Raw genomic sequence first — 9,186 nt, 5'->3', positions numbered from 1 at the left:
TATATTCAGCAGCATTAAAATAATACCTTCCATAGGGTCCTCCAAATTGGGTAAAACCTATCTTCCACTGTTAAACATGGGAAAGATTAAAAGAGTGGCACAAATTCATTTGTAACTACATTTGCCATATTTGAGTGACAAGCATGTTCAATCTACTGCTGTACATTAAGAATATGTTGTGAATACATATGAATAATTATGAACCTTAATAACTGGAAAAACCATCTGTTTTAAAGCCAAATAGGTAGGATGCTGATCATAACTATATATGACATAATCTATAGAAAGAACGGGTAAGAAAACAATCTTCATTTGTTCAATACTTAGCTTGATGTTGTCCTAAGAAAAACAGTGATAATTCAATGAATGTATCATGCATACAACTAAAAAGTCCCCTTCTTGTTTTAAACTAATTTAAATAACAATCTTCTGTGTCAAATAAATCTTCTATGTACAGGACCAATCTAAATCCTTCCTCCCCTTCAAACACTAGAAATTAACATCCAGGAACATTCTACAACAGAAAGTGCCTTAAGAAAGAGGATTCTGTAGTGTCAGTGATATAACTGACCTGAGGAAGTTGGGGTGCTACTGACACTGATAGGAGCTAGTCAGGCAATGGTGGTTTGATTCTCCTGGGATGTCCTCTAACAATTGCATGATCAGTTCATGCAGTGGTTTGCAGAACTCTGCATAGCCCCCTCCTGTGAGATGCAGAAGATAAAACACGTCGTGGCAGGAGATGGCACCATCCAAATGCATGAAGCTCCCATGAGTACCTAGGAGTTGAACATTGGCAAGCTTAGGCAGGGAAACCTTAAGTTGCTGGTTCACCCTTGTGTTCTTTTGCCTCAAAGGGTGGGGCTTCTCACCTAGAAGTAACAAACCCAGTGCAATGATTTTAGTCCGAAACTTCCTTGTTTTGATAGATTGTATGATGGTCTCAACTCCACCTGCCACTTCTGCCATATTTTCTTGGTTGTTTGTTTCTTCCCAGACAACAATGACCTTTGGTTTAATATTCTCCAGTTCTTCATTCTTTAACCTTCATAAAACATTTCTTATTGTATCTCTGCCAATTCCAAAATTCAGTGCATGAAGTGGGGGGAAAATGCCATATTGTTTATTGCTGCATTAACTGCACCATGGAGTCCCCCACAAGCAATACAACAGGTTCACTGTCTTTACAGTCCAGGACAAATCCGTTGTGCCGAGACATCCATCTGTCATCCCCTTAAATGTCTTCTGCTGTATGTGGAATAGCTTCTGGATTTGAGTCTCCTTGGCTCATTCTACACTCAGGCAGATGGTACATGTGGGCCTTTAATGGTTGAGACATCCGTGGGTGGTGCATCTGTAGCTCACTGGGTCCCAGGGGCCCTGCTCCAATGTGCCTGCCCTTGGGCCAAGCACCAGCCGGAGCTGCTTCTCCTCTCCTCTTGACCATGACAGCAAAGGCAGCTTTTCTTGGATCCTCCTTTTTTTTTTTTTTTTGTTTTTGTTTTTGCAAATATGCTTCATTAAATGCTTTAAGTTTGCTTTATTTATTTATTTATTTTTCTATGGTCCAGCTGAATGTTAGTGGGTGTGTTGTAGAGGGTAGATTTAAGGCTTAAGACTCAATTCCTTTATCTGACTTACAGAGATACGCATTAGTATTTGGCCGGGTTGCACAGAGGAGTGCAGACAATTAATCCATTACTAGTCATCATGTTTTACAAGAAAAAGAAACTAGCTATGTATTATAAAAAGGAAAATGTCTCCTTTCATAAACACCCATCTTACCTTTCTCATTAAAACCCAGTTTGTATGCCTTTAAGCAGACTAAGAAATACTCTACAAAAAATTAATTAGCATTAGTTGACTAACTGTAAACACACAATTTGGGTAACCTATTTTGTTGTAGATCCAAGAAGATCAAACAAACAAATAAATAAAAATAAATCAGCTACTATGCCATCTACCAAAGGAGACAGATATGTGAAGACCTGGCAGTAAACACAATTAATGCTGTGAAGCAAAGTAAGTGACGATATGGGCAGAGGAAATGTAAGTCAAGGAATAGAGATTTATAGATGTTATTCTCTCTTTTTTTCAAATAAAATTCTTTCTCAAGAAAAACATGAGTTTCGGATGCAATTAGAACATAAGGAAGAAATTGAAACAAATCTGGAAAGGCAGTTTGCTATCAGACAGTGGAAGATCCTGAATGCATATAAATGAGTTTAGATTAGAAAAGATCTAAAAGTTTGGTAAGGAGAGTGGTATGACCAAATATTACAGTATGACCAAATATTTTCTTTTTTAGAAAGAAAAGTGTGGCTGGCATGTGGAATATGGTTTAGAGTGAGTAAAAACAAAAGTGAAAGACTAGTTCTACAAGCTCAGATGAGAGACAGTTGAAACTTGTATCAGGCAGTAGTAATATAAATATTAAAATAAAATAGTGGGAGAAGAGAGAGAGTTAATGAAAAAGAAGCAGAAGGATAGGGCTTATTTACACAGACAGGAGGATCCAAGAAAAGCCAGAAGTTGGAGTGAAAATCAGAAAAGAAGAGAGAAGTAGGTAAGGGGAAAATGGGAAATCACAATTCATACCTCTCTGTTAAGAAACTATTTTTAACCACCTTCAATTTTTTCTGAAACAAATGCTTCCAATTTGTCCTATGGGATGTTTTCACTATATCACACTTAGTTAAAATGTGAGCTTTTAGGGACTACAACATACAACACTGTTTTCAGAAGCTTTAAAGTCTAATAACTAAATTGTTTTCCTGAATTCAGGCTTTTTTTTTTTTTCCCTGACCATACCATTAAGCACTACTGTAAAATTGGTTTTGTTATTAGCCTAGGGCTTCTAGTAAGCACTTTTACTTTTCTAAAGGGTGAAAATCACAGACCCTTATGCCCTAAGTAATTGAGATATCAGTATAGCCTTAATTTTATTCATGGAGATTTACATTCAATTTCCATTAACCTTAATAGGAAGCCATTACCTAACTGGCATGGGTTATTGGTAATTCAGAAAAATTCAAGATAGACTTACTTCATGTGATATTTTTGTTGTTGTTGTTACGAATGTCAACAACTTTCCTTTCAAACTAAGTATGCATCATGTTATCTACTCCTAAACAATTCTGCACATGGGCAAAACTAATCATCTTATAGGAAAATTGTAAAAGAGCAGTGAATCCGCTAAGAATGTTAAAGTATCTTTTAAAAATGCTCAGTTCTTATAATTATTTTAAGAAATGTCTAATAATCTGGGAAGTTATCTAAGAGAGATTTTATCCTTGATATCTGAATACAGATTCAAACAGCAAAACAAAACAACACAAAATATCAGCACATGTCAAATATAAAATTAAATACAAAGCTTTGCTGTTAATATTAGATTTTTAAATGTAACTTATGAATTTGTATAAATTGGGTGATGGAATTATTGAATTCAAATAATTAAGATTGGGGAGCAGGGGACGCCTGGGTGGCTCAGTTGAGTGTCCGACTTTGGCTCAGGTCATGATCTCAAGATTGAGAAGCTCGAGCCCCGCATCAGGCTCTGTGCTGACAGCTTGGAGCCTGGAGACTGCTTTGGATTCTGTGTCTCCCTCTCTCTCAGCCCCTCCTCTGCTCATGCTCTTTCTCTCTGTGTCTCAAAAATAAATAAACATTAAAAAAAATAAAAAGATCAGGGAGCAGAAATAAATGAATTTGAATTTAATATAGGAGAAATACTAAAATTAAAACTTAGAATTAAATATCAAATGATTATATATGAATATATATATGAATTAATAATAGTGTCAGTTCATGTTCATCTACAAATAAAGTGGTTGTAGAAAATCATAACAACAGCAAAACCACAAGAATCACTATGATAACATCACCCTTAAATTCTACTTTGACATTTAAATTTGTGTATTACTTTTTTAAAAAATTTGCCTATTTAAATAGCACTTATAGTTTTGTATTTTCCATGTATTTGGGGCAGAATTCATTATTATGGGATAATCAATAAAAGTATATTTCACCTTTCATCTGTCACATTTTCCATGCAGGAAAATTAGGATATAAGCTAAATTTATCTTTTCCTAGAAAGAGTTAAAAAAAATAATCGTATAATGAATACTAAAATACAATTAGTTGACTATAAGTACAAATCAAATTTCTAAAATTTAAAGCTGTTTTGATGTTATAACAGAAACATATTAAATTGCTTAGGCTGTTGTTTTAACTGTTATTCAAACGCAACTTTATAAAAAGTCAATGAATGGGCCTAATATTCAGCAGTTTGTATGTGAAGTAATCCTGGCTCTGTTAATCTTTCCACTGTTTTTATCTAACCTGTGATTAAATCAAGAGATAGAGAAACAGAAGGGATTGCAATTTTCTCAGCCAAGTTTTCTTTTTTCTTTCTTTTTTTTTCTCTCCTCTCCTCTCCTCTCCTCTCCTCTCCTCTCCTCTCCTCTCCTCTCCTCTCCTCTCCTTTCTGAGGGGTAGGACCAGCAGGGAAGGGGCAGGGGTGGGTGGGAAAATAGGATATAAAGTGGACTCTGCATTGACAGCAGAGAACCCATTGTGGTGCTCAAACTCACCAAACCTGAGATCATGACCTGAGCTGAAGTCAGAGGCTTAACCAACTGAGCCACCCAGGTGCCCCAGGGCCCATGCTTTTCAATGTCTATATCATCGGGCATTCACCTCATTAGGGATTTTGTTTACATGTATATCTGACTCAGTAGGTCTGGAGTGAAAGATATAAGACCACCTTTCTATCAGTCTCCTACATAATGCCAATTTGGGTACTTTACTTTGGGTAGCGAGTCCATTTCTTCTAATTTTCCCAAAGAGTAAATAAGCTCAGGGTCACCCTTGATTTCCAAAGATCATAAAACTCAACATGGACAGAACCCAAACTATGTAGTAGTTGTTCTATTAGTGACTTCTCAATATTCTTTATGTTTCTAAATGTTTATTATGTCATTCTCTATGTCACAGAATTTATATTTTAGTTCCATTTAATTCAAAACTAAATCATTGTTAGTAGTACTCTCCAGTAAGTTATTTTTAGTAGAAGGGGAACCCTAACTTAGGCAGAATAATGATAACACTTAGGAGAAATGAGAAATTAAACTTAAACCAGGATTGGGAGCAACAGTGACCTGTAATATCAATATAATACCTTATGTGTGTCGGTGGCACAGATGATTTAATATGGAAGTACCACATTGTGTCTTAATTTTGGTATGATGATTCGATTCGATGGACACACACAAAAAATCATTTGAATTTAATCTTTAAACTTTTGTACATATTTCCCCCTTGTGACTTTAGTCAAGCATGCCAAATCATTACAACAGAGTTCCCAACTGGTATAGAGATTTTCTTTAGCATGTATAATGAAGTGCACCGTAGACTGGAGTAAGGTTACAGCTAGGTCTGCCAGATTGCTGTTAAGGCGGAATGAGAAAGCACAGATAGTTGATTTGTATTGATGCAATCTCTAATTTGATTATGTTTCAATCTTTCCAAAAGCTTTTAAAATGTGTCGTGGAATGAAGTTGGATGATTACACATTGTCTTCTACTAATAATAGGTATAAATTCAGCACATCTTAAAAGCCTGCATGAATGTGTCAATTTACAGGAGTGATATTGAAATTATCTACAGGGATGCATTTCAAGAAGAACACAAACAGTAAGATAAATGGAAATACAACTATTTTTTTAATAGACTCTTTCTTAGGGAAAATTTCCACTCGTGTCTACAAGCTTTTAAGGAGAACAGCGACCTAGGAGTCAAAAATAGTTGGTGGCCTAAAGTAGCTGGAACTATGTCAGGTTGGTCCATTCATACTCTGGTCAGTCTTTAAGCAATGTAACTACCTCACAGTGCACAGCATCTACTAAAGCATCTATTTTCACACTTGCATAAAAGACAGGCACATAGCTGACTATAACTAAAAATGAAAAAAAAGAAAGAAAGAAAGAAAGAAAGAAAGAAAGAAAGAAAGAAAGAAAACAGAACAAAACAAAGAAACAAATAAAAACTTGTTTTCACAAGGCCCCTTCTATTTCCCACTTATTCAGCTTAGAGCACTATACTTAATCTAATTCTCCCAATAACACCCAGCTCTGGGTTTTTCCTACTCTCTTCCCCCATGAAAAATAAGAACAACTGTCCTCCATCTTTCCAACTTGATCTCCTGTTGACAGAACAGTCTGTTTCATTGAGTTGGTGATAAACACTTAGACTTGTTTATCGATGACTCATGGATTATGGGATATGCAATTTCAATAATGACACAAAGTGCTGGATTTAGAGAATATGACATATTACTCCATTCATTGACCACATTTATATTGTATATTTAAGATAGTCAACACTCTCTCCCTCTCTCTCTGCTCCTCCTGTGTTCATGCTCTGTCTCTCTCTCTCTCAAAAATAAACATTAAAAAATTAAAAAAAAAGATAGTCAACACTCTGTGCTTTGCAGGACTACATTACAGAGATATAAATGATATTTCACATTCCTTACAACCTAGACAATAATCATACATGCAGAAATTTCAGGCATCTTAAAAATTCTTTGGGTGTACAATACTGTATGTTTTATTTCGAGATGTTTAGGGACCTATAAATTATAACACATAATTAACTATAAGTTGTGCCTATGTATATGACTGTGTCTATGGAAAAGTAAAAGAGTTATATGAGCCTTTCTTTTAATTCTAGGCATTTTAGTTTTACAACTCTGTATAGAAAAAATGGAAGTACATTCACTATGGACTAGTTCAGAACCAAATGAAACATTAGTAATTTATTCAATCTGAAAAATGTATTTGTAATTACATCTCAAAGATTCATTTTATATTACTAGGATCCAAGACAACCCCAAATGTTACTTTGGTAAGGCAAAACCAATCTAATATCTCAAGTTAGGAAAATTTACTGAGAACTAACAATACAAACATACATATAAGTGCACACATGCACACAGAGTCACACGTAGGTCTGTGCATATATGCTGTTTTTCTTACTTTCCCTCTCTCTTTTCCCAAACATCACATGGGCAAAATGATAAAAACATGTTGGAGCTAATGTAGAAGAGCGTTTAGATAATTTAAGAGCAGATAAGAAACTACCTAACAACATAATTTGGCCCTTAAAGCCATTGGTGACATTTCTAAACATCTAATAATTACACAGTTGAACCTCTTTCTAGAGTTCAATGTGAAGTTAAAGCTCACCTGGGGGCTTACTGAAACTTATGCATGGTCAACTCTTAACTTTTCTCTGCCTGGCTAGAAGGAAAGCTGATTTCCACAACTCTATAATCTGACATTTCATCTACAACATTCTTTATATTGGTTTGTCTCATTTAACAGTAGAGTTTATTTGTGTCTATTTCTGTTCCACTTTTGTAACAAACAGATGGAACCATGAAACAGTATGTGTTTGCTTTCTAGTTATATCACAATAGTTATTCTCAAAAAGATTGTATATATATCATGTGGTTATTTTTCCCAAACCCTTCCAATTCAGTAGTTAATTCAAAAAGTCTCTCTGAAGATACATTGCTACTATTTTAATATTTCTTGGCATAACATCTTCCCATTTAGCTGCAAAATTGTATTCTAATTAAATTCTTTTCAAGAAGCTATGCAAATTATTGGCAGACTTAATGCTCCCAGCATGTATCTTTTCTTCCACTGCAAGATTTCAGGAGTTTCATGCACAATTAATTTACTAGAGACAATATCTTTATGTGTGTGATTCATAATACTGTATTATTTGGGAATATCTCCTTCCTTTAAAAGAAAATCCAGGAAATAGAGACATCTTTCAATTTTCATCTTTTTTCTCTGACTGCCATTTAACTTCATTTGGACGGCCGAATTGAACTTTTAGAAAACTTACTTCTACAGAATGTTTTCATTGATGACTTTGTATCAAAGCCCAAATTTCAAATAGGCACAGATAGTCCTTTCATTCTCTTTGTCACATGGTTATGTGTGCAGACAGCACAAATTCCTTTTTCTTTATTCTATACCATATATAACACTTTTCTCTTTGAATCTAATTATAGTATTCCTCCTTTTTGTTCCCACCAATGGCCTCTTAACTAATTCTAGGCCATTTTAGAAATTATTTAATTTCTGGCAGGCTAGCCTAATATGAACCAGAATACAATTTATTTAATTCAACTAGGCTTAATGAAATATTAAAATCTAAAAATAATCGAGACAAAAACTCTTAATAAACATTTGTTGAATAAACTTCTCTGCATCTACAATGATAAGACAACATTCACTTGTCAATTTTCCTAAATGGACCTAATGAAATTCATTGCCAATTATAAGAGTAAAGGTGGATTACCCCAGTCAAATTCCTTAATCTCTCTGTGGCTCAGCTTCTTTCCTAGAATATTGGTGTAATATTGGGAAAAAGTAATATTTATTTTTATAGAATTATTTTGAGGATTAAATGAAATACATATACAATGAATGGATCAGTGTCTGTCATCTATCATTCAAACAATAACAACCACCACCACCACAATAATAATAGGCTTTCCTAAATAACATGTGTTAGCTTCAGTTAGTTCTTTAGGAAAGTAAAAGATAGAGAAATAGCAGACAGGGGACATGGACCTAGTCAAGTCCAGGAACTCAGAGTAGAAAACACAAAGATCAGAAACAATATTAACATTTTGACAGGTTGAATACAAAATGGAATAAGAACATGAGGTTATAGGCAGGTTTGGAATTTATGTGATGTGGAACTGATAACAAAATGGACAAGGAGAGCAGGAAAAATCACAAGGCTGATGAGAATTGTTCTTTTGACAAACAACATAGGATGCATCAGGGTGGGGATGATAGGAACATTATAAATAACCCAAAAAAACAAATATGCATTAACTGAAGCAATACCAACAAGCCCTTTCAACAAAAAATACCAGTTTCTTTTAGACAGACTGATCAAATTCTTAGCATAATTCAATTGATGGGAAGAAATATAACAAGTCCTTTTTATAAAATATTTTGTTCTATTTCTCACACATCTAGATTTGGTTCCAATCTTTAAACATTTACATTTTTAGAAAGTTATTTTTCTTATCATTTAAGTTAGCTTTGTGTGTAATACTTACACATATTCTGAAATACTCAACTCAGAGTTTTT

The 9,186-nt window shown here is 34.4% G+C and overlaps 1 pseudogene; it reads right to left on the bottom strand.

Moving 5' to 3' along the window:
• Positions 1–611: 611 nt before the first annotated feature.
• On the bottom strand, positions 612–1,291 carry LOC109275080 (platelet-activating factor acetylhydrolase IB subunit alpha2-like; annotated as a pseudogene).
• Between the last annotated feature and the right edge of the window lie 7,895 nt (positions 1,292–9,186).

Source organism: Panthera pardus, unplaced genomic scaffold (genome assembly GCF_024362965.1).
Source record: "Panthera pardus isolate Hobbes unplaced genomic scaffold, ASM2436296v1 HiC_scaffold_2, whole genome shotgun sequence".
Classification (NCBI taxonomy): Eukaryota; Metazoa; Chordata; class Mammalia; order Carnivora; family Felidae; genus Panthera; species Panthera pardus.
The sequence above is the reverse complement of the archived record's forward strand: the minus strand, read 5'-3'. Positions and strand labels throughout refer to the sequence as shown.